At 39.3% G+C, this 24,203-nt stretch overlaps 1 protein-coding gene and 1 non-coding gene across 7 annotated transcripts in view; both read left to right on the top strand.

Annotated features, from left to right (window-relative positions):
* CRACD (capping protein inhibiting regulator of actin dynamics) overlaps positions 1–24,203 on the top strand; it is a 255,057-nt gene that overhangs the window by 134,213 nt on the left and 96,641 nt on the right. The gene's annotated exons all lie outside the window — the stretch shown is intronic.
* TRNAR-CCU (transfer RNA arginine (anticodon CCU)) lies at positions 6,750–6,822 on the top strand. Its single transcript has one exon. It is a non-coding gene; the product is annotated as a tRNA-Arg (tRNA).

Consider the following 24,203-nt stretch of genomic DNA (forward strand, 5'->3'; position numbering starts at 1 on the left):
GTGCCTGTGTAGCTCAGTCAGTTAAGCGTCTGACTCTTGATCTCAGGGTCATGAGTTCAAGCCCTGCATTGGGTTCCATGCTGGGCATGAAACCTACTTTAAAAAAATAAAAATAAGGGGCGCCTGGGTGGCTCAGATGGTTAAGCATCTGCCTTCGGCTCAGGTCATGATCCCAGAGTCCCAGGATCGAGCCCCGCATCAGGCTCCCTGCTCATCGGGGAGCCTGCTTTTCCCTTTCCTTCTCCTGCTCCCCCTGCTTGTGCTCTCTCGCTCTCTCTGTCAAATAAATAAATAAAATCTTTAAAAAAATAAAAAATAAGAAAAATAAGAAAAAACAAGTTTAAAGTTTACAGAAATGCAGAGAAAGTAATACTTAATAAAAAATGTGGTTGGTATTTCAAAAAGTATAAGAAAGTTTAAAAAAAAAGACATTATGGTATTAAGACAGTTTAGGTGATTACTTATACCAAGTAGGAAGATGGATGCCAAAAGAACCTATGGGCATAGCTAGAAAAGCACATGGAATTTGATTTTTCTAAAGAAATAGAACTTAAAATGGAAACTTGTTATACCTGGCAAAGCAGGAGAGTAAAACTCGACCTTTATATAAATTTAAATGTTTCAAAAATTATTTTTGCCTTAGTTTGTCAATCCAGGATAATTTTTTTCCTAATAACCTCTGAGAATGGATATTTGCAAAATATGTTGAGCTACTTGGAAAATAATACAGGAACAAAAGAAAACATCATCATGATTATTGTTACATTTTATAAACCTATTATTCTCTTAGCTTGAAAACATTACAAGAAATTAGACTATAATAACAGAATACAAATTTTGGATATCAGAGAGCATTTTGAAACAGAAGAGATAAGATGTGAGAGGGTTGTAAATTTGGCCAGATAGAGTTTTCTTCTTCATAGTTTGGGAATTATGTAGTTTCATCTAGTATAAACACTGACTCCATTAATACTGAAAGGGAACGCGTCTGTGAACTAATCTTACCTTTCCCTTTCAGGTAAGAGGAGTGCAGTAAATTTCTCCCTCTTGGCAGGGGTCAGCAGTTTGATGGAGACTGTAATTCTGTGAATGTGCCATTTTTATAGACTGTGAAATGCAGTAATAATTTCAGTGTTTTATTACAGATATCAGTTTGTTTCCCTCCATCTATTCCATTTTATTACAAATTCTATGCCTCTGTATGATGAAGGTAATGTGCTTGCTTTCACTGACGTGGAAGGTAAAGGACAGAATTGATAATATAAGTGTGGGGCACTTTTTTTTTTTTTACAATTTCATAAGCTTTGTGCTCACAGATTGCATGCTGTACTTTTTATTTCAGTAACATTTAACAAAACCTTGGCCATGGAGGAAATTAAACTTACACAGAATGTCCATAATGAGACTCTGGGTGCTGTTATTTCAGGTACGGTATGGAGGGGCTACTCTGAGTGGCAAATTAAAGAGACAAAAGCCATCTCTTCCTTAATGCTTCTAGTGTACAGAACTAGTTGGATTTAATCATAAATTACTTGTACAGTAACCTCAGCTGTCTGGGACACAGCAAAGTCGAGGCCCTGAAACATGCCATTCATCCTCCAAACTCCCGGGGGAGCTTCTTAGACTTTTGCTTGACACCTAATGATTCTCTCTATACTTATAAGTCTATCCTGCTTGATTATTTAACCTCCTCTATCACAGGCACAAGAAACATACACTTAAAAGAAGGAATTATGAGAATCAGACTCACTGACCTAATAAGAAGTGACAGTTAAACACATGAAAGAAGGAGGCAGAATACTTATTTTAAAATAGGCACGGAAATGTTTTAAGGCACAAGGGCATTGATAGGAACAGACCATCTTGAATACTTCCCTTAAGACATCATTTTATTGCACTGAAGCCTAATAGTAATGGCCCTGAGACCTCAAGAACAGTTTACATTCTATTCATGTGCAATATATTATGTAAAAATTTCTGTTCAAAATGCTTTTATTTTTGAAAATTTTGAAACTGAAACTCATCCTTCAATAATACCATATAAATAAGAACTGTCATAATGTATTGCATTGAATGAGCCCTAAAATACATCTATTTTTACTACTAGTGATCAGGACATTTTGATTTTAAACTCTCATTTCAATTTTTTTCCCCCAAAATTCCTTCCAATGACGTACATGGACACCAACAGTGATTGGATTTACCCCACCTTTCTTGGCAGAGATATAAAGGATTTGTGTATACTAATTCATTCTTGCTGGTTGATTTCCTGGGTGTTATTTCTTTTTGTTTTGTTTTATCTGGAGCAGTGTCTCTCCTTTAAAAAAAATAGGTTTAAAATAGCTTATTTGGATGTTATAAACTTTCCTCTTTGGGAAAGTAGAAATGAAAATCAGGACAAACGAGAGCTTTGGAAGACATTCTGCATTATGCCTGCAGTGAACTTCTCTTCTTCCCTTTTTGCCCCCACTCCACAACACAGACCCTCTGGCCAGTATGACTTCCCATTGTGTGAGAGCCTGGTCCCAGAGTAATTTTCTGGGACTCATGTTATGAAGGTTTAACTGTGTCCCTAAGGGAGGTTACAGAACACTCTATTAGACCTTCCTAGTTTCTTATTGTTTAGGGTGAATTTGGGGGGGGGCAGGGGAGAATGTTTTTCTTTTTCTCTTGATTATGTGGCTCCCTTGACTAACATTATCTTTCCTCGTTAGAAACCATAGCTTTACTTTGCTGTGTGGCCCATCTGCACAGTTCTATGATTATAGAGTTGATTTCTCAAGCATTTCTTATCCAAACCCCTAGTAAACCAGGTTTCATTTTAAGCTATTATGTCTTTGAATCATGAGAAATTGTGTAGCCCATTGACCACGAGCCTCAAACAGAAGGTAGGAGAAGGCACCTTCTCCAGAGCAAATTGGTGTTATCGTAGGTCTTTGACATTAGAAGTTGGATCTGGCATTTAATCAGGGAAGAAACAGACGCATAATGATCGATCTCATTCCTACCCTCCTGTGATACAGCAAGATATTTGTCTAAATGTCCTTAGATGGGGTAGGAGGTAGTATTTAATATGGAAATAGGAAAAAATAGTATGCACTGAACTGCTTTGCACCTGTGAAGAAGTAGATACAGAGAACCTTCAAAAAGCAGAGCTCTCGTTCTCTACGTAATGGGAACTTATTATGTACTTTGTGCCAGGCGCTGTACTCTATGTGACTTCACAAGTAACGCTTTTCTTAGAGCCATAGCCATGTCCTTTTAGTGCCCATAAGATAGAACAAGAAAATGTGTCCCTTCCCCATGCTGACTTTAAAAAAAAAAAGGCTGAATAGAGGATTTGTACCCTTAAAGTTGAAGGGGAAAATAAAAGGCATAGAGAAAATAATATACTTTAAAGTGAGGCCAAAGTATTAACCTTAGGTTACTAGTTTTTGTTTTGATGGGTGGTGATTCAAATTTAATAAAACCCAAGCAGCCATAGATCACTTAAGTTCAGTCAAAAATTTCCTACCTTCATTCATCAGGTGGATTCCTTTGTATTTTTTCAGCTTCTGGGTTATTATTTCTTTGTGTTTTCTTTGGCTCCTTCTCACCACTCTCAGAACACAGTGGCAGTTTGGGGAGGTCAGTCCCCACAGCTTGATGCATAACAGGCAAAACAAAGAAAGTCATCTCTAGTCACAGATGTTCCTCCTAAGTTACACTGTCATGGGAAGATGATCTGAAAACATAGTCACTGGAACGAGATATAGCCCCCAAAAAGACTTGTATCAGGGTAGCAAACTGAAAGAAGAAATGTGAAATTTTGTGGCAAATATTGTTTAAATCTTGTTTCATGTTTTTAGCAGTACCTTAATTTAGGTGTGAGGAATAGGCTTGGCTAGAAAGAACCTAACATTTCCTTATGCCCTTAGTTTGAAATCTAACCAGTATTCAGGGATTTCTTCCTAAGTATTTCTCAAGTTTCCTTTCAGGAAGAGGCATTCTCCTACCTGAGCTTTCAAGAACAGATTTTATAACACTTGGAGTTAACTTAAACTTTTAAGAGCCCAAGTTGGGGGTAGTGGCTTTTTCGTACCCCAGACTGCCATAACACAGAAATATTCTTTTGTTTCCATTCATCATTTGGGAATAAAAATGGATCTTATTTGTATGTATCTTCTTGAAGAACAGAAAAATTAAAGAAACACTCAGAAGTCTATTTTAACCAAATTCATTATAGTAGAACAGTTCACTTGTATCTTGATGATTATTATGGCTTCTTATTTAGCACTTTAGATGCAATATTTGTAAGTTCTCCCTTTTTGGCTTAACCTTCAAATAGAAAGTTCTAAAGAATAGCCAGCCCCCAGAGATACAGTACACTGGTGATAAATGGAATCAATTTATTCTTAGTGGCTTTTTAATTAACCTAGAACTTAATTTTTTTATATGAAATAGTTCAACGCAATGAAATTTTCAGCTGGGACTCCAGAAGCTGGGCCAGAATAGAAAGAGAAAGAATGAATATCTCTAAGATACTGGCCCTCTCAATATTAACATTGTTAATTCTACTAAGCATAATGGGAGCATAGATCACTCTACTACACAGGCTCAATAAGTTACCTTAGGATCAAAGTCACACAGAAGTTTTTGAATATACTGACACAAATTTCATTGATACTTTAAGAAGCCACATTAAAAAAAAAAAAAGAAGAAGAAGCCACATTCAACTGCTTATCAGATATCATTGCCAAGAACAAGGGGTTGCAAAAAGGTTTGTCTGTGCTGTAACTTTTATGTATTCTGCCTTCCAGAATTTTTAACATAAAATTAGTGGGAAATTAACAAAAACTGCATCGTAGTATTTTCTTAAGATACACTTTATTTTTTTAGAGCAGTTTTAGTTTTATAGCAAAATTGAGCAGAAAGCACAGAGTTCCCATATATTGCCTGCCCCTGCAATTCGGTATTTTAACTTTAGAATTTTAGTTTTATGAAGACCACAACTTTATTGAGAAATAATACACACATATCATCAAATTTACTTTTTTAAGGTGTACACCTCTGTGTTTTTAGTACATTCATGGGAGTTGTGCAACCATAACCATTCTAATTTCAGAATTAAAATTTACTTTTGAATGATGATATTAAAATACCATTTAGAGAATTTAAAGAAGAGAAAAAATATCTCCCAAACTCACCATTCTAACCAAATATTTGTCATTTTTTGGTAAATTTTATTCTAGTTGTTTTTTTAAAATACCCAGATATTTTTTTACAAAGGATGATCAGAGTGTTCTATGCAGTTATTTAAAGTTTTTCTGCTGAGAGTAGATGGCTCTGTCTCTTTAAGGCTGCTCACAGTGTGATGAGGTGTGCTGTGATTCTTACTGCTGTGTGTACACATGAAATTATTCAAATGAAAAAAACAACTTCATGTCTGTGTATGCTGTGGTGTGTTGCTTTCCACTAAGCCATCTCTTGGTATTTGAATATTCCAAAGCACTGTTAAAGCTTTATACTTTTGGTCATTAGTAGCAGGTAGACATCTTTTATTCTTTCGTGCTAGGATGTGAGAACAATAAAAGATTAGGTTAACTAATGAGGCTGCTGTGGCCTTAGATGCTGCTGTCCCCTCAGTCTAAGGGCAGCCTTGGCCCTGGGCCTCGTGAAGACGTGACTCAGCTAGCATTAGTGGGGGGTGCTGAGCAACAAAATGTATAAAAGTGAACAGTAAGAGAAAGACAATGAAAACATAGGCATGGATATGAGCACATTTACAGAAGTTTCACAAGTGGCCAAAAATTATATGAAAAGATGTTCTGGGATGTGAATGAAAATACTTTTTTAAGAATCAGATTAAGAACATTTGAAAAACATTGATAATGTTATATGCAATAAAGGATGTGAGAAATGGGGGACTCATATGCTATGAGAGTATAATTGATCAACCTTATATGAGGCTAATTTGATTGCATTTATTAAGATTTAAAATGTCTGTCCTCTTTAATTGAAGAATAGCACTCTTAAGAATTTTGCAGAAGTAGGGGCTCTGGGTGGCTTAGTCAGTTAAGCGTCCAACTCCATCTCAGCTCAAGTCTCGGTCTCAGAGTCATGGGTTCCAGCCCCACATTGGGCTCCTCGCTGGGCATGGAGCCTACTTAAAAAATAAAAAAAGAGTTTTGTAGAAGTAATAGCATTGTATATAAAAATACATATACAGAAATATTCACTGAAGCCATATTTACAATGGCAAGAAACAGTCTATTGCTCAGCAGTAGGAAAATTGGCTAAATAAATCATGGTTCAGATCGTCATTAAGAAGAACAAGGTTCATATGTATTTGTGTGTGTGTGTGTGTGTGTGTGTGTGTGTGTGTGTGTGTGATGCCCAATGTAGATGTGCATGATATACTTTCATGTGAAAAAAATCAAAATTTTTTATTTCCCTTTTATTTAAAAAAAGTGTATTGTAGATAAGTCTGTTCATGTGTAAGAAAACTGGGGTTGGGGAATATTTTGCTTTTTATTTTATATTATTTTTTTCAACCAACTGGATTATGAATGATTTTTACTTTTCTTTTTCCTGTGTTTTTCAATCCCCAATTTGAAAAATTAAGTGACATTCTTAAGGCTTTCAAAGATGAAAAGATGTAGCAATTTGAGCTAAGCTATCAAACTATTGCCAAGGAGAAGTTCTTAAGGAACCAGCTTTAATGAATAGGTAAAATTGATTTCTAATTAGTATACCAGCAGTTTAGGGGCTCCTGGCTGGCTCAGTCAGTAGAGCATGTGACTCCTGATCTCAGGGTCATGAGTTCAAGCCCCATGTTGGGAGTAGAGAATACTTAAAAAATAAAATCTTAAAAAAAATTAGTGTATCAGGGGGCGCCTGGGTGGCTCAGTCGTTAAGCGTCTGCCTTCGGCTCAGGTCATGATCCCAGGGTCCTGGGATCGAGCCCCGCATCGGGCTCCCTGCTCCGCAGGAAGCCTGCTTCTCCCTCTCCCACTCCCCCTGCTTGTGTTCCCTCTCTCGCTGTGTCTCTCTCTGTCAAATAAATAAATAAAATCTTAAAAAAAAAAAAAAAAAAAAATGGTATGAATCCCTTAAAAAAAAAAAAAAAAAAATTAGTGTATCAGTAGTTTATATGGAAAAAGATCTTTCTAAAATATGTGGAAATAGTTTTTACTCAGGTTAAACCTTTTGAAATTTTTATTTTTTCGAGTCATAAAATACTATGAAACATTTTGAAGATAAATAAGAGTATAAAGAAGATAAGAAATACTTTATAATCGGGGTACCTGGGTGGTTCAGTCAGTTAAGCATCTGCCTTCGGCTCAGGTCATGATCCCAGGGTCCTGGGATCGAGCCCCGAGTCTGGCTCCCTGCTCAGTGGGGAGCCTGTTTCTCCCTCTCCCTCTGCCACTCCCCCTGCTTGTGCTTGTGCTCTCTCTAATAAATAAATAAATCTTAAAAAAAAACATTTATTTATTTGAGAAAGAGAGAGTGCAAGCAGGGGGATGGGCAGAGGGAGAGGGAGAGCGGGAATCTCAAGCAGACTCCCCACTCAGCTTGGAGCCCGACCCACGACCCTGAGATCATGACCTGAGCCAAAATGAAGAGACTCTTAACCAACTGTGCCCCGTTTTTTTAAGATTCAAATAAATAAATAAAATCTTTTTAAAAATCCTTTATAATTCTATCACTTGGAGATAATAGTAGGCTAAGTCTTAAAACCTTATTTATGCTATCATTTTGAAATTTCAAAAGAATTTATTTTCACCCTAATCACTTGTCTCACTGCTGAATTAGTGGGGGAGGGTACATATGATCTTAATGAAATTTCCTGAATATTTCCTATAAAAAAATTAGCCTTGGTAATATTGCACATTGTAATAAAAGTTAAAAAAGTTAGAAGAGAAAGATAAAAATGCTGAAGGGTAATAAAGAAAGAGAGGAGGGCAGATGAGTAGGACAATCAGTTTTCCTATTATTAAAAGAAGTGTCTGTGCTCAAACTAGTCAATGAAGAAATTTCTCTTTGGTTCTCCCCCCTGCTGTCCTGGGCTAGTAGTTAACAGTAATCATCGAGAGGTTGTAGAGAATGGAAAGGACCATCACTGAGCTGGAGTACTTGTGTTATTTGGTACCTGGGAGTAATTCTCTGGGGGACTCGAATCTTCACAGTCTTCTCATACTTGCAGGAGGAGCAATTAGGTTACAAAATTAACCACCCTGAGGGGCGCCTGGGTGGCTCAGTTGGTTGGGCGACTGCCTTCGGCTCAGGTCACGATCCTGGAGTCCCGGGATCGAGTCCCGCATCGGGCTCCCTGCTCGGCAGGGAGTCTGCTTCTCCCTCTGACTCTCCTCCCTCTCATGCTCTCTGTCTCTCATTCTCTCTCTCTCAAATAAATAAATAAAATCTTTAAAAAAAAAAAAAAAAAAAAAATTAACCACCCTGAGCTGCTCACCCCTGGCAGCAGGCGCTGGGTGCTCTGTTGTTACCAGCCCATGGATTATAGGCGGGCCTGGTCCGTAGCTTCTTTAGGTCTCTTTGTCTCGTCACCCCCAAGTCCAGAATTGCATATTGAATTGTGCTCCCAGAGGCTGCAGCATTGAGTGGTTTCTAAATCCTCAGCCCTTTACTATGCCACCTTTACCTTAAGGAATGGCTACCTAATTTGTGGGGTCCAGTGCAAAATGAAAATGTGGGGCCCTTTGTTCAAAAACTAAGAATTTTAAAACAGTACAAGCAAAACATTAGAACAAGCACAGGGCTCTTTGGGACTGTATAGGTTACATTCCCACGACACTGGCTCTGCTCAGCTTAGCCTCACCTCCTGACCCAGGGGTACCCTGTTACTGAGAGAGAGTGCATACATAGTATCCCCAATCCTCCTTCTTCCCTTTTTTTGAGATCACCTAGTACTTAACTCCATACAGGGCTACAGAACTTCTAATCCTTGAAACAAAACTGCTCTTTGAGAATGAGGGACAGGTGTTGTAAGGGAGGAAAAATAATTTTTCCCACTATCTTCCTTTGTTCTCTACCTGGGGCTCTGTAAATTGGACTGACAAAAAAATAGATTAATGGGGGGAAAAAGGTTTTTTTAAAGATTTTATATATTTGAGCAAGAGGGAGAGAGGGAGAGCGAGCACTCAAGCCAGGGGAGGTGCAGAGGGAGAGGGAAAGGGACAAGCAGACCCTGCGCTGAGCACAAGCCCAACAGGGGGCTCGATCTCACAACCCCTGGGATGATGACCTGAGCCAAAACCAAGAGTCGGATGCTTAACTGACTGAGCCACCCAAGTGCCCTGAGAAAAAAGTTTGTGGGTTTTTTTGTTGATTTTTGTCTTTTTAAAAAGGTTTTATTTGTTTATTTGAGAGAGAGAGAGAGAGAGCATGAGTGGTGGGAGGGGCAGAGAGACAAGCAGACTCCCCGCGGAGTGTGGAGCCCAACACAGGGCTCAATCCCAGGACCCTGAGATCATGACCTGAGCTGAAATCAAGAGTCAGATGCTTAACCAATTGAGCCACCCAGGTGCCCCTGAAAAAAAAAGTTTTTTAATGTGTGCATCACACTTTGAATGGGAGTACTGAGAGATAGTAACTTCAAGGGATGGTTAGTATTTGATTTTCTATACCATCTTAGCAATGGGACAATAAATATTTAGAGACATGGTAAGACAAAAGAAAAGGACTCTGAATTTCTAGGGGTGGCAAATTGTGGGAAGGCAAATATAGAGAGAAACTAATGAAAGATAAAAGCTAGTTAGTAAGGTTTGTTACATAGATTCTTCTGGTGCCATCTCCAGGCTGATAATGGTTTAAGTTGTCTCCAGTCCTTAACTTTTGTCCTTCCTGGTAGAGAGGGGAGGGAGGATACCTTTGTAAATGTTTGTCCTGCTTCTAGGCAAATAAGGGAAGGATAGAGAGCTTTTCCTGTATCTGCTTCTCAGTTGCCTTCAGCTCAAAATAATCCTTATGCTAAAATGGCATATTCTGGAGTTGGCATAATCTACTATCCTACAGTGTCCTCTCTGGGCAGATGCAGCCCCATGGGCCCATGATTCAAAACCTTATGCGTGGTCAAAAAAATTGCCCCTCCTCCAGGCAGATGCAGCCCTGTGCTGGAGCCCCTGGCCTGGCACTTGATGGGTGATTTCGACTCTTGCAGCTTGGCTGGGCATCCTCATTCAGGAAACAGCCTGCATATTCCTACACAGTCACCTTGCCTGGGGGACCACTGGGCTGGTCCCTTGACACAGAGTGGCAAGATCGATAAGTTAGAATGTCCTTTCTTTTTTTTTTTTTTAAGATTTATTTATTTGAGGGAGAGCATGTGCACATGAGATGGAGGGGCAGAGGGAGAGAGAGTCTCAAGCAGACTTTGGGCTGAGCACAGAGTCTGATGCGGGCCTTGATCCCATGACCCTGAGATCACAACCTGAGCCAAAACCAAGAGTCGGACACTTAGCCGACTGTGCCACCCAGGCACCCTTGTCCTTTTTTCTTAGTATGATAATCCAAATCCCTTAATTTGGATTCCTTGAGTACCTAAGCTTCTCTTGTTTACACTCTAAGCTGTAGCTCTTTGCCCTTTTATTGGTTGTTTTTGCTCATATATATTTAAAATTCCTTTTCTTATGATTAAAATGGTCTATTATTGGGATCTGGCAATCCATCTCCCTAGCTTCACTGAATGAGGTGCTTTAGTAGTAGGCAAACAGATCCGTTAGACTCTTCTATCAATCTGTTCTAAGTTGGTGAGGTTTTAGGTCTCACTTCTAAGTGAGATGATACATGTTTAAAAAGAAAAATTTCGGGTGCCTGGGTGGCTCAGTCGTTAAGCGTCTGCCTTCGGCTCAGGTCATGATCCCAGGGTCCTGGGATCGAGTCCCACATCAGGCTCCCTGCTCGGCGGGAAGCCCGCTTCTCCCTCTCCCACTCCCCCTGCTTGTGTTCCTGCTCTCGCTGTCTCTCTCTGTCAAATAAATAAATAAAATCTTTAAAAAAAAGAAAAAAGAAAAAAATTTCAATGAAATATAAAAAGAGAAAAATGAATCATTATAATCCTTTTGGTCTTTTGTAATTATTGGCTAGCTTTGCTTGAGAATAATCCAGGGAAAGGTATAGATTGAGGTAAATAAAATCAGGTCTCAAGAGGGTTTTTTAAATTGGGTGCTGACATTAAAAATTAAAAGGACATTAGATTCCCTTGCTTTCCCACACCCACCAAAAATAAATAATGCACATACCAAGAGTTATGGGAGATGGAATCTGTTCATACTGGCCTTTGAACACCCTGCATTTGTTCCCACCGTGAAGTTATAGTGGGGTCGCAGAAGAGCCCATGCTGAGCTGCTATACCCCTGTCTCGCTTGCTATTCAGACTACAGTAACACCAAGGAATAGTTTGAAGTGGGGCAGAGACTGTGAGGATATACTTCATAAGAGTCAAAATCATCCAGCACCGATGACTAAGATCCCATATACTTTTCTAAACTCTTTTGTAACCTGTGTAAATGTTTTGTTTGTATGTATGTCTGTGTGTGAGTATAAGCATGCATGTGTTTGTGTGAGTGTGTGTGTATGCATGGGTGTGTGCATGTTGGGAAAAGGGCTGGAGGTTAAAAGTCCAGTACTCATTATAGAAAAACATACTTTATTTACTAGCGTAGATCCTCAGATTTGTTTGAGATGTGTTCACCATTTCTCATGGCAAAAAGTCAGGGTCTACGGTTTTGAAACAGATTTCAGTACTCCTGTGTCTCAGTATTGTGTCTATGAACTTCCATATGAGATATTCCATATGATCAGATTTATATGCAAAGATATATGAGATGTGTGCTTGCTCACCTTTTCCCTACATAAATACAGAATGTATAAGGATATGAGATTCTCACCCCTGAAAATATTTAAAGCAGATTGGAAGAATATGTCCTTTGATTTTTATTTGAAAGCAAAACTTCCTTTTACTCTTCCATATTACTTTGTTCCTAATAAAATAATTGGTTCTCTAGGTTAGTGTGAATTAATATGTGCTTTTTTACCAGTCAGGATATAAGCTTGACCATAAAGAGCAGTACTGAAAATAACATTAACTTAAATACAATAGAAATTTATTTCTCTCTTTTAACAGCTTAGGTTCAGGACAATATGGTGGCTCTCTCCATAAGGACATCTGGGACCTAAGTTCCTGCTCTTTGTTTCTTGGCCAAACCTGGTGTGTGTTCTCCACCCATTTAAACACACATCCTGGAAGTTGATTATATCCCATTATCTAGAACTTAGCTATAGACTTTTTTTACTGTTATGTTAATCACCATACATTACATCATTAGTTTTAGATGTAGTGTTCCATGATTCATTGTTTGTGCATAACACCCGGTGCTCCATTCAGTACGTGCCCTCTTTAATACCCATCACCAGGCTAACCCATCCCCCCACCCCCCTCCCCTTTAGAACCCTCAGTTTGTTTCTCAGAGTCCATCGTCTCTCATGGTTCATCTTGCCCTCCGATTTCCAAAAAAAAAAAAAAAAAATGATAGCTATAGACTTTTTAGCAGAGAGCCAGGTAGCCAGCTAAAATGAGAGTTTAACATTTCATTGAGGAAATGGAGAATGGATATTGGGGCATAGCTGTCCATCCCTGTCACACTTGTCTGTGAATCATGCTCTACTCATCACATTTTCAACCCAGAGCAGTAAATGTTGTAGCAGAATTAGCTTATTAAGAAGTTAGACACAAAAATCTGACTTTAATTGCAAATGGCTTCCGTTATCACAAGTCAATTTTGACCATTTACCAGTGACTTCCAGTGGCACCGTGATAAGAAAGATTGTAGAGCTGTATTTGCACTGAGCAGAAAAATAATTACATGATCAATAAGTGATACCTGCCCTTGGCACAGGATAGAGGAATAATGTCATGTGTTAATTATCCTTAGTCTTAATTCAGAGAACAACTCCTATAAAGTCATAGATTTTATCCTGTGTAGCACTGTTAAAGATGTTTTATTTTTTTCCCCAGTGATTCATTCCACTGCCACCAAGCAAGGGTCTAAAATGGGGGTGGGCTGGGACTTTATGTATAATGGAAATACCACTTACTAGTGGAAAGGAAGGTTTAATTGAATGACCAATTGAAATAAATTTTTAGAACACTCGGGAAACCTGAGGGTGCCAAGAAAGCCGCCGTTATATGATCATATGCAGGGAAGAAAGGGTGAAAAATAGATTGGTAAGAATCAATCAGTTTTCTCCTTGCTCTGAACTTATTCATATGACTGAGTTAATAGTTTAAAATACAGTACATGTGTTGCCTTGTTTTGCTTTATCTTTCTGTGTATCTTGTCTCTTTAACGAGACTAGGAGCTCTTGAGAAACAAGTCTAAACGTGACACCCCTCTGTGTCCCTGACAATCTCTAGCACATCTTGCACAAGGAGGGAACACAGTAGGTATTTGTTGATTGCTGGATTGCATGGTGATCTAGTTAGCAGGGATTTTTTTTTTGTATTCAAGGAGTTTTCTCACTGCATAAGCATTACTATCTTCAATTTATCTTTCAGACACTGAGGTTGAAGGTGACTAAGTGAATTGTACCATTCTTCCGGTGGTTCTGAATGCATTATTGATTAGTAACAGAATTGACTAGCATAAATGGCAGTTGAGGATTTTCTTCCCCTCTTTTACCTGTGTCATCTTGGCAAAAGTGAAGGACAATATTCAAGCTTCTCCAAGATCTGCATGATAAACAATTGCTGGATAAAATAATATCCTCTTCTAGATGAGAGCAAAACAAGGGGCCAAATCTGGCTGTCCTGATTTTGCTTTCCTTGCTCAGGCCACTGGCGGGAGTTACCCTTGCTCTTGGTTCAGGTCCCAGCTCCTCCCTTGCTTGTCTGTAACTGTGGGTGAGTCATGGCGACCTGGCTGGCCCTCCTTTGTCCAATTGGAAAAGAGAGATGCATCTCTACCAGATGATGGCTTAAAGCGCCTCTGACTTCTGCTATGGAGGACCCTCTGAAACACAAAGCATTGTTGTTGCTATGCTTGTTGCGTGATAACTAATTCATCTTCTCTTCTCCCCTCAACCAAATTTCCTGCTGAGGTAAGTAATGTGGAGTGGGTTTTTGGTTTTTTTTCCTTCAGCTTTTATTTCCTTTTGTGTATGTCTGGCCTTGTAAATGTGGTGAATGAATGCTATTATTATAACCCTTTTTGACAGCTCTGTAATTTAATTGTAATTCACTCTGAACGTCTTTTTAAGACAATGATGTGTATTGGAGATGCAGCTGTTCCAATCTCATCTGCTAAACTGACAGGAATTGTTGCAATCATAGTCCCAGCAACTGTGGGAACTTCCGATCTATTCAAAGCCAAATATAGGGATATACTCTGTGTGTGTGTGTGTGTGTGTGTGTGTGCGCACATGCGTGTGTGTGGGGGGGGGCACTCTCTGTACCCTGGTTTGGCAAAAAGTGTCAGTGTGGTATTTAGAGAGAAGCATCATTTAAAATTGGCCTTTGCATAAATACGTAAATTATTCTGAAGTAGAAGAACTCTTGGATTTGTTTTCTGTGGTGAGCTATAAGCTGTATAACTTCTGTTAACATTAAGAGGTAGTCCCTCCGGGGCGCCTGGGTGGCTCAGTCGTTAGGCGTCTGCCTTCGGCTCAGGTCATGATCCCAGGGTCCCGGGATCGAGCTCCACATCGGGCTCCCTGCTCCGCGGGAAGCCTGCTTCTCCCTCTCCCACTCCCCCTGCTTGTGTTCCCTCTCTCACTGTCTCCCTCTCTGTCAAATAAATAAATAAAATTAAAAAAAAAAAAAAAAAAAAAAGAGGTAGTCCCTCCATTCACCTGGAGTTGATTCCTGCCAGTGTTGGCTGGGTGTTAGTAGAACCCCACTGGTCACCAGCTGTTGTACTAGTTTGTTAGGATTGCCATAGGAGAGTACCGTGTACTGGGTGGCTTACACAACAGAAGTTGAAAACAAAAACCAGAAACTCATTTTTCTCACAGTTCTGGAGACTAGAAGTCCAAATCAAGGTGTTGGCAGGGTTGAATCCTTCTGAGGGCTGTGAGAGAGAATCTGCTTCATTCCTCACTCCTAGGTTCTGGTAGCCTGAGGTGTTCTCTGGCTAGATAGATGTGCTCCCTGTGTCTTCCAGTTGTCCTCCCTCTCTACACGTCTCTGTCCAAATTTCCCCTTTTTTTTTTTTTTTTAAGATTTTATTTATTCATTTATTTGAGAGAGTGAGAGAGAGAGAGAGCACATGAGAGGGGGGAAGGTCAGAGGGAGAAGCAGACTCCCTGCTGAGCAGGGAGCCCGATGCGGGACTCGATCCCGGGACTCCAGGATCATGACCTGAGCCGAAGGCAGTCGCTTAACCAACTGAGCCACCCAGGCGCCCCAAATTTCCCCTTTCTATAAGGACATGGATTAGGGCCCACCTCATGTGACTTCATTTTAACTTAATTTTACTTCTGTAAAGACCCTCTCTCTGAACAAGGTCACATTCTGAGGTACTGGGGGTTAGGACTCCAAGGTATTCTGGGAGGGACAAAGTTCAGTTCATAACAGATGTCTACTTGAATATGCAGGGATTTTCTTCTTATGATGACTACAAATAATTTGTTCCCTAAAAGGCTTTTGGGTGATTGCAGGAAGATTCTCACCGGAATTATTTATTTTATAATGATACTGTTCCTTTCATTTATTTTGGCCTATAAACACAGAGCAATTAAATCTACCATCTTTCTTGATATTTGGCCAAGTAGTTGCAGTGGAGCCTGGTCTGCCTTTTGACCTTCACTGCCCTGAATACAACTTACTCATATTATGAAAGAGGTACAGTACCAGGTCACTTCAGAACTATCTAACTGGTAGATGGATTGAAGATGAATTCGTCTAATTGAAGATGAATAACATGAGTCTCTCCCCCAGCTCCAGTTCTCTGTCCTCCTTCCCCCACCACTTCGACTCCCTGTTGCAAGAGGGAATTTGAGTATAATTCAAGAAGATGCTCCTGGTATCAGAAAATTCCTTCATTTGAGGATTCTGGTGGGCTAGACCACAGTTTGTTATGAAACAGAAATTTGAAACCAGTATCTAAGATTAAGGAAAAAAATGAAAGGAATGGAGATAGTTTGATGTGATAGAAATAGCAGTGAACTGGATGTTAGGAAAACAAACTCTGATCAAGGTTCTGCAATTAACTAGTGTGATCTTGGGCAAATACATTCACCTCTTGATCTCTCAGATGCCTTCCAGCTTAAAGTCCTGTGATTCCAGGGTTGCCACAGCGTAAGAAGGAGGTGGTCAGAGAGTAATGGTTTAGGTCAGAGCTCGAATGTTGTGTTCGGTGAAATCGTGAATGGTGTTGGGTCAGAGATTCGGCATAATCTGTGGAAACTTAAGTGACCGTTTGGTGGCACTGAAACTTGCAGTGTGATAACACTGCAGGGAAGTAAAATGAAGAACAGGGAAGTAAAATTAGGGCAGTTCGGTTGTAAGAAACATGAGAAAGGAGACCAAAAGATTACATTTGAGTAAAAGAAAAAAAAAAAAAAGGAGTAAAAGCTCCCAGAACCCTACCTATCCCTACCTATAGGTGGGGCAGGCAGCCGCTTGTCTGGAAGGCCATCTCCACTCCAGCACTTTGATCAGCAGCCGCCTCGGGAGTTTTCCTGCAGCCGCACACTCATCAGCTTAAATATCCTGTGCATGCAAGAAAAAAAAGTAGTGAGATTGATGGCTTCCTTTGCTTTCTAGGAGATTAGCACAGGGATCTAATTAGGAGTATGTGTGATTTCTGGTCTCTGCTCTTATGACCAACTCTTGGCTCTCCCTTAACAAGCTCTTCAGCTTCACTCTCCTCCCTAAGAAACTAGACAGTGGGGCTTTAGTTGGTATATGCCTAGGGGAAAGTTGTTCCGTTTTGAAGGAGTCATATAGGCTGCTGGAGCCTGTTGGAAGAAGGGTCCAAGCCTCGCTGCGGCTCTTGATGTGCTGTGTGAGTAATACAGGATATTGATTTCAAGGACCATCTGGAATGAAGACAAGCCAATAAATTCATTTCAGTGAACTAGTAATTTTTTTTTTTTTTTTTACAAGCCTGGCTTTTGATTCTTTTTTTGGAATCCCATTCTTTGAATTTAGGATCTTTGGAGAAGGAGTTGGGTTGGCTGTAAGGCATGATAATTCATTTATTAAATACTGACTAGAACAAATAATAGTTATGGCATGCTGTGACATGCACTATATTATACGTTTGAACGAAGGACTCTGTGAGCCTGATGAAAGAGGGAAATTAGTTCTATGAGGGGAGCATGGTCCCTGCAAGTTCTGCTTGGGGGAGTGAGGGCAGGGCCTCCTAAAGATGGAGCATTTTAGCTGGGTCTTAGCTGGAGAAGAGAAGACACAAGTTCAAAGCAGGGAGATTACCATGGACAGAGAAGAAAGTGCTTGATATATTCAGAATCCAGCCGGTAATCCAGTGTGTTTGGGGTTTAGGATTTGTAGTGAGAAGTTACAAGGCAAACCCCTGGAAAAGGGGTAAGTTAAAGCTAGACTATGAAAGATGTTGAATGTTGTGCCATGCGAGGGAGTTGAACTTGATCCTGTAGGTAAGAGAGAGACACTGAAAGTTTTTTGTTTAATTGAGGTATAATTGACATCTAACATTGTATTAGTTTCAGGTGTACAACTTGACATCTAACATTGTATTAGTTTCAGGTGTACAACGTAATGATTCCATATTTGTATATATTGGAAAATGATTACTACAATAAGTCTAGTTAACATTTGTCACCATATGTAGTTACGTATTATTTTCTTGTGATAAAAACTTTTAAGATCTCTCTTAGCAACTTTCAAATATGCAACACAGTATTATTAACTATAGTCACTATGCTGTACGTTATGTCCCCATAGCTTATTCATTTTATAACTGGAAGTTACCTTTTAATCCCCTTCACCCTTGTCTCCCTCCCCACCCCCTCACCTCTGACAACCACCCATCTGTTCTCTGTAAGAGCTCGGTTTTTTGGATTTTTATTTCACTTAGCAAAATGCCCTCAAGGTCCATCCATTTTGTTCCAGATGGCAAGTTTTCATTCTTTTTAATGGCTGAATAGTATTCCATTGTATACATATATACTATGTTTTCTTTATCCATTTATCAATCAGTGGACATCTAGGTTGTTTTCATGTCTTGGCCATTAGAATAATGCTGCAATGAACATCGAGGTGCAGGTATCTTTTTGAGTTAGTGTTTTCATTTTCTTCAGATAAATACCCAGAAGTGAAATTGCTGGATCATGTGGTGGTTCTACTTTTTTTTTTCCTGGTAGTTCTATTTTTAATTTTTTAGGAAACCTCCAAAAGTTTTTAAACATGATTAGATCTGCATTTTAGGAAGATCATTGCAACATTTACGAAGAAACTACAACAGCCCTATGGAGTATGGATTGGAACGTGCAAGACTGCGGTTAGGAAATTGAATTTGGAAACTATTGTAATACTCTAGTGAAAAAAGCAAGACACATTACCTTAATCCAGGTGCTCATTATCTCTTCCTGCTGTTAACCTCTTCAGGAACTTCTACTCAGGAGTTTTTATCATGGTCATTTCAAGGTTAAGAGCTGCTGTCCTTTTTTTTAAAAGTTCATTGGTACTTTAGTTTTGCTTTCTTTCTTTAATTTTTAAATAGATAATGAATTTCCAAAGGTCAAAATTTCAAGTTTAGAAGGTACAAAGTGAACTCTTCTTCCCATCCCATCCCTAATGCCAATTTCTTCCTTAAGATACCACTGTTTTTAGTTTTATGTGAATCTCTTTAGAGATTTTTAATGTATGTACAAGAAAATATTAATCTATATTCTTTCCACCCTTAAATATTTATGCATACTGTTCTTGCATTATTCACTAGAGTATTGCACCGAGTGTAGAGTCTCCCATAATACGGATTTTACTGATGGCATCCCTGCAGTGTAGTTTCTTTGTTCTTATGTTTCTGTAAATTGGTAATTGGACCAAGGCACAATCAGATTTAAGTTAGATTATTATTATTACTTTTTTTTTTTGAAGACTACTTCATAGGTGTCCTTCCACCAGGGGGCAGATAATGTCAGGTTCTCATTTTTTGTGTGTGTGGCTGCTGGTACTTCTATGGTTACATTTTCAGCATTTTAATCTTTGCTCAGCTTGGAGTTTATCTTGGTGTATGGTATGAATATTGGTTCCAAATTTATCTTTTTCCAGTTGGCTGTCCAGCTATGCAAAAACATATTGAACAGTCTTTCCCCACTGATTTAAGATGCCATTTTTATTATATATTAAATTCCAAAATGTATTTGGATATATTTTCTGGGCTTTTCTATTCTCATATGGATCTATCTGTGTATTCGTGCAATAGTTTCATACTGCTTCAATTATTGAGAGTCTGTAAAACATCTTAATATCTGGTAGGACTAGTTTTGCCTTATTACTCTCCTTTTTCAGAGCTTTTCCCACTACTCTTTTCTACTGAAATTGCATTTGACTTCTAGATGAAGTTCAAGGGAATGATGTCTTCATGATGTCACATTTTCCTATCCAAGACCATAGTGTGCTTTTCCATTGGTCACTTGCCTGTCCTTTAGAAGTGTCTTGAAGTTTTCTTCCTATATTCCTTCATATTCCTAATGAGCTTATTCCTTCGGCTTTTGTCTTGGCTATTATTATAATTGAGGTCTTTTCATCCATTATATCTTTTGTTTATTATTTATGAAAGCCGTTGATTCATACTCCATCAGACTTACTGAATTCTGTTCTGTTTTAGTAGTTTTTTAGGTGACTTTCTTGGGTTTTTCATCATATCATCTGTAAATAGTGATGGTTTAACCTACTCTATTCCAGCTTTTATTCATCATTCCTTTCTATTGTGTTGACTAAACCTTCCACTTACTTAATCCTGGTTCAAACCTGTTTTTTTTTCCTCAGTTGCTAGTACTGTTTTACCACATATTTGCTTTTGGCTTAAACCTAGCTTTTCCATCATTACCTGACAGCAGGTGACATACATGCTTCCTTTGCCCTGGAGCTGGGAGCTAGGTGTCATCAGCTGGTATCAGATCTAGAAAGGGTTAGGTGTCAGAGGGTACAAACCTTAGGCCATGTCCCTCAGTCTTCACCTTAGGCTCTTCACATTCTTATTCTTGTAAGATAAATAGCTCTTCATTTGTGATCTTCTCTCAATGTTGTAATTTTTTGAATAAAGACATCTTGATTGGGTATTAATCTTCCTTGTCTTTTTCTTCTTGATCTTCTTTTCTCTTGCCTCCATTTCTTTCTGCCTTCCTCAACTCTTTCCTTCTTTCTTCCCTTTTATTTCTCTCTTCTCTCTCTTCCATCCTTCTCTTACCTCAGGTACCCTTTATATTTTGTATTATATTTGATTTTGAGTCTTGAGGTGGTTAAAGTCTCCTTATAAAGGAAAAATCTTACAGTTAGATTTACCCCTGATCAGATAGAAATATTTAGGACTTTCCTTTAGTCCATCATTGTTAGATGGAGACAGGAAGTTTAGGTCAGTGCAATGGGAGAAACATGTTGAAATATACCTAACGTCCTCTTGGACCTTTAAGGTGTAATTTGAAGGCAGAACATTAGTTATTGTAAAACGAATCTTTGAGATATTTTTTAATACAAAGAAGTCTCCATTTTTTAGATAGAATTTATTCTTGGAAACCTCATCTTAAGGGGCGTTGTTGTAAGGCCAAATCATGACTATGGAAAGCAAGTGTTCTGACTGCTCTGACTGCTAAGAACTTTTTTCTTATCCATTTAGGTATTGTTCATTGTCATCAGAAAAATGAATGTGTGAGTGGAGCCCTGAAAGCAAAATAGATAGTATTGAATGAGCAAAATAGATACATGTGAAGCTGTAAGTGGGGCTTTCTTATCCACACACAATCTTATAGGAGAACATTGGGCTTTCTACCAAAGTTGGAATCTTATGTTTCATAAGCGCAGAAACCATGTCTTAATCACCTTTGAATTTAAGACTATAAATTGACCCAGAGGAAGCATATTGTAAATATTTGATTATTTGGGGTGCCTAGGTGGCTCGTTGGTTAAGCGAGCTTGGTTTCAGCTCAGGTCAGAATCTCATGGGTTGTGGGATCGAGCCCTGCATCAGGCTCCTCCTTCCTCAGGGGGAGTCTGCTTGAAAGATTCTCTCTCTCTGCCCCTCCCCCCACTCGTGTGAGCACGCGCATGCTTGCTTCCTTGCTCTCTCTCAAAATAAATAAATAAATCTTAAAAAAATATATATTTGATGATTTGGTGAACTAAACTAGATGAGACTGCTGTGGTTTCAATGTTTGTGTTCCCCAAAATTTGTATGTTGAAATCCTAATGCCCAAGGTGATGGTGTTAGGAGGTGGGGCCTTTGGGAGGTGACAAGGTCACGAGCGCAGAGCTTTCCTGAATGGGATTAGTGCTTTTATAAAAGAGACTCCAGAGAGCTCCCTGGCCCCCTCTACCATGTGAGGACAGAATGGGAAGTCTGTAGTCCAGAAGAGGGCCCTCACTGGACCTTGCTGGCACCTGATCTCTGACTTCTAGCCTCCAGAACTGTGAGAAGTAAATTTCTGTTGTTTATAAGCCACCCAGTCTGTGGCATTTTGTTATGGCAGCCTAAGTGGACTAAGACAGACCATCCCATTAGATGGGTACTTTTTTTTTTTTTTTTAATCTAGGAATTTCAGCATGAGATTGTTAGTTGATTTAGATCACCTTCCAATCCTAGCATTCCACTGCAGGATGGCTGCTGAGAATGAGGGAAGGAGAACAGCAGATACAAGAACTGCAAAATCTGTTTTCTTAGCTCTTTTGTGTTAGCTCAGTTAACCTCCATTCTCTAGTGGCCCCAGAGGGCTATAATGTAACAAATTTCATTACGATAATTCTGAGTCAGCAAAACAGGGTTAAAGTGTGTTTAATATACTCTGTTGCTATGACAAAATTTATGAGATGCATTCAAGAAAGGATTCCACTAAAAGTGATAAATATAATGTGAAGGATATACTTTTGCTAACTCAAAAAATCTACTCCTTCCTATGTGCAGATAAACAAGTTATTTTTACTGACTGTTGTATACTGACAATTCATTCTTTTTCTGCCCCATGAGCATTAGGAAATAATCATAGCTAGACACAGTACACAGGTGCTAGAAAATTTCAGTCCCAGGAGACAAGAGGAGGTAGAATAATCTCAGCTTCACAGAGAGATACACTAAGACAGAATGGTGAAATGATGGGGTTATAGACCAAAGCAAAGGATTGTCGGTAACAGAAATTTTCTGGCCTTTCTGAATCTATACACAGCTTCTGAGTCTCCCTTACCAAAGATTGCTTTGTGATCTCTATAAAATGCAGAACCAAATTTTACAGCAGAGGTAGGCAAACTTCTTTAAAAGGTAAAATAGTACATATTTTAGGCTTTGCAACAACTACTTGACTCCATCCTTGTAGTACAAAAGTAACCATAGGCAGGGTTTTAAAAAAGGGTGTGGTTGTGTTCCAATAAAACTTTATTTGCAAAAACAAGTGTGGGCTAGGCATTGTCTTAGAGAATTACCTGGATTTTTTAAAATGAGTGCTGCTTCCCATGATCAGCAACAAATGTGTTATATATCATACATACCAGCTGTCCTACAGAAGGCAACTATATTTTGGGACACAGCTTACACACTTCTTTTCTCTGTTCCTCTCTCCCTTTCTTTCTCTCTATCTCTTAAGAGCTACTTAATGTCCACCTAGTGTCCACTGTTGAAGCTAGTCTTTTTTTTTTTTTAAAGATTTTATTTAAGTATTTGAGAGGGAGAGAGAGAAAGAGCACAAGTGCACAAGCAGGGGGAGTGGCAGAGGGAGAGGGAGAAGCAGACTCCCCGCTGAGCAGGGAGCCCAATGTGGGGCTCGATCCCAGGACCCTGGGATGATGACCTGAGCCGAAGGCAGACGCTTAACCACTGAGCCGCCGAGGCGCCCTGCTAGTCTTCTTTCTTAAACAGGACATGTATAAGGAGCATCAAATCAAACTGCTGCTTGTTCTGCTTTCATTGTGTACCTAGTTTCAGGAGGTGGCTCCCTACCTTGGAGCCCTCCTGATACCCCAGCTCCTTCAAGACTGAAATTCTGCCTTCCTCACCCCAGTCATTTTGATGACCAGGTCCTCATATAATACTAGGGACTGTATTGAAACAAAAACAAAAAGCATCTACTTTTGTTACTGTGTGTCTCCTCTGTGCTAGACACTAGTGCATGTTCATGAGAAGAGTATCTTTTACCACTGAAGGATTTGGTCTTTCACAGAAACGAAACTTCAACACATTAAACAAATATAAAATAACTGATGTGGTGTAACAAGTAATTTGACAATTATGGTTTCCTACAAATTATATTGAATATAATGAAATGTCAAAATGTGTGGTTCAGGCATGAACTGCTTTTGATGGAAGATTATATCTGTCAGACACTCGTGCCGAGCCTTGAAGGCTGTATGGAATTTGGTGAAATGAAGAGAAAGGAGGATGTTCCAGGTGAGGCTCTTGTTTCGAGCAAACAGCTAGTGTGTATTGGACAGAAGTGTGAGAGAAGGTTAAACAGGAGAAGGCACCAAATAGGGAGGAACTGGAAAGCCATGCGGAGGCTGTGGTGGAGTTCATCAGAAGGACATTAGGAAACATCTGATGGTGTTATATGTGTTTTAGTAGAAAGTAAGTTGTAATAGAAGAATGATGGACTAAAAACTTGAAGTTCAAGGTTCTTGTTTCCACCCGGCCGCTTATTAACTATGAGACCTTGGAGTCATCACTCACAGTCTTAGAGCATTAGTTTCTTTCTTTCTTTCTTTCTTTTTTTAAGATTTTATTCATTTGTTAGAGAGAGAAAGTGCACAAGCAGGGGAAACGGCAGGCAGAGGGAGAAGCAGTCTCCCCACTGAGCAGGGAGCCTGATGTGGGACTCGATCCCAGGACTCTGGGATCATGACCTGAGCCGAAGACAGACGCTTAACCGACTGAGCTACTCAGGCATCCCTTCTTTTTTTTTTTTTTCTTTTTTAATTTAAATTTTAGTGAACATACAGTACAGTGTTGGTTTCTGGAGTAGATTTCAGTGATTCATCACTGACATACAACACCCAGCGCTCATCACGACAAGTGCCC

This window comes from Halichoerus grypus, chromosome 3 (genome assembly GCF_964656455.1).
Source record: "Halichoerus grypus chromosome 3, mHalGry1.hap1.1, whole genome shotgun sequence".
Taxonomy (NCBI): Eukaryota; Metazoa; Chordata; class Mammalia; order Carnivora; family Phocidae; genus Halichoerus; species Halichoerus grypus.